Genomic DNA, 2,783 nt, shown 5'->3' with positions numbered 1-2,783 from the left:
GAGTGAGGCAACAGATGGAGTGTGATAGCTCACATTGTCATAAAAACATAGATTTAACCTACAACGCACTCACACTGATATTGAATTTTCGTTTTCAAACTAAGTTCATTTCACTTCAGAACAAAACTCAGAATCAAAAAGATGACAAAGGCTGTTGTGTTTTACATTTAGGTGTGTAAAAGTACAGACGCTGTAGTCAAAGTTTAAATGCCATTTTATATATACTGTACTATTTATTTCCCTTTTTAACAGTAGAAAACATGCACCGACCTTTCAGCAAAGGGGGAAATGTCAGGTTTCTCTGTCACAGGCCCAAATATGGCTTTCAGAGTGCTCCCCTTTAGCAATGGTGTGTCCGGTTTACCTTTCTCTACTTGGTTAGCTTTTGGTCTGGGGATGCCATGGCAACAGGGATGCAAAAAAATACATGATGATGTAGCATGTAACTGGTAAAGAACTTTATTTTTTTTACAGTTTTTACAGCTTACACGCTGAACTCAAAAGTATTACACAATTATCAAAACCTTACACTCAAGGAGCAAAACATCGGCCCAGATGTGCACCACTATAAGCACAATGTCACCCTCACACCTTTTGCAAAACAATACACACAGTGATTTGAAAAACACTAAACACACTTGTATACATTAGATACAGAAGTATATCATGATGTCTCTTCACCTCACCTCACCTCACCACACCACACCACATGAGCCGATCTGTGAAACACAGCCATCAGGTGCACAAACACACGATTGCTTAATTGTAGACACACCAATCAGGTTTAAGCACTATAAAAATGCAGCAGCGGGTTGTTTTTTTTTTTTACTGTAATTGTAACTTGTACTGAATACATTATTTTATGTTTGTCTGTTGTTTGCTGAGCCAACAGTGTTATGCACACTACTGCAGTAGCATGAAAACTGGGTACATGTTGACTGATTTGAGTATATGGAGAGAAATAAATGATATTTTCCTCAGTCTGCAGCATTGGTCTTGTGTAGTGTTTGGTGAACTTATTGTATATTTGCACTTTCTGTATGTGTGTGTGTGTACTTAATTTACGGTACTCTAATCACTGAGAAGTAGAATTGCTTAAAGTGTTTTAGGTTAGCAACAGCAGTGTGTAACTGGTTCAAACTGAATTAAGTCATATGAAAAAATGTGTTTCATATGGTAACAAAATATAGTTTTTATAAATTAGTCACTAGTGTATAGTTTTTGCAACAGTGTTTCATTTAGCAAAAATTGTGGTTGTGCTAATTGGGTGTAATGTTTTGAAAACCGGTCTCTGTTTTCAAAATAGTGCTTAAGCAATCGAAAAAAAAACCTGTAAATGCAAACAGGAGCTTCAGATTATATTTTCACACTTAGACTTTAGTGGACAATGTTAACATTTTGACACGACGTAGAAAAGAACGTTTAAACATTTTGAGAAGTTTGATATGACAGAGGCACATTTTCTACAAACTATTCAGCTCTTAATGTTAAAAGCAGAAGTTCACTCTTACTACTACATTTTTTATTCCATCCTCCTTTCCCTTTTCAAATCAAACATGTCTGTCGCAAGCAGATTGGCTCATAAATTCAGTTTGACGTGTCACAATAGATTTATAGCCGGATGTTGCAGGACTGGCGGGCTCCTGAACACGCGCGTGCATACTCACAAAAACACACACACTTTCTGAACTCACAAGCTGGCCAGTGTGCTCTGGGCCTGCATAGATTACTCTAGCCTGATTTCCTCATTCCCTGGGTGCTGTTGTGGTTGAAGATACTCAGGCAAGAGCAGCCGCTCCCTGCTGGCAGCGGTCAGGTAGGAGGGCTGGGCTGGGCTGGCAGGGCCTGATAACTACCCTACCCATCCATGGTACGGAGGAGAGGAGACAAGTGGAGGGCAGAGAAGAAGACAAGTGATGAAGAGACAGGGAGAGTGAAAAACAAAGGGGGTTGTGTGAAGCCATAGTTTGTCTGGTTTCATTTTTTTGTAATTTCATTGTGCAACAATGGAACGGAGAAAAGTGGAAATATTAGCCTTGGCTGGTGTGCAAAAATTGTCACCACTGTAAATGATAAAACTTGCATTAAAAGAATAGTTTGGCAAATACGCTTAGGTTCCAAGCGTTAGATGAGAACATCAATACCACTCTTATGTCTGTGCGTTTAGTATGGAGCGAGAGCCGGGTGGTGATTAGCCAGCTTAGAGAAAGACTGCAAGCAGCTATACTTTAGCTTATACTGTTAAAAAGTTTAGAAAAGTGCCCTAAAACTCACAAATGATGTATCATATTGGTTTAATTGTTACAAAAATGGTGTGATTACAATGAGGTTGCCAGGCAAACAGCAGAGGCGCAGAACATAAGTACCAGACAGATGGTTAAACTCCTCCTAAACTCTAGGCTTTTTCACTGGAGACATTATTGTATGTCACAGTAGGAGAAACACAGGTTTGAATAATGTCTTACATTTTGGCTGAATTCCATTTAGCTGCTTCAGTTTCAGGGTCCTGGTATTGTTCATGCTGGCTCACTGTCACACTGCGTTGGCTTACTGGGACACGTGTATAGAAAAGAGCCATCGTTAATATTTTAAAATGTTTTAAATTGTATTATTTACACCTGTGTTTGTACTCATCTTTCAGTCTGAGTGATTCTGTCAGGATTTACACATGTGAATGTGAAGAAAAGAAAAAATAAGTATTGAAAACAGAGGAAACAGAACTTCCTATGGTTTGAGGATGAAATAAAGTGTTGAAGTTTATTTAACTTTATTTCATTAGAGCT

Source organism: Perca fluviatilis, chromosome 18 (assembly GCF_010015445.1).
Source record: "Perca fluviatilis chromosome 18, GENO_Pfluv_1.0, whole genome shotgun sequence".
Lineage (NCBI taxonomy): Eukaryota > Metazoa > Chordata > Actinopteri > Perciformes > Percidae > Perca > Perca fluviatilis.
This window is presented reverse-complemented; position numbering follows the sequence as displayed.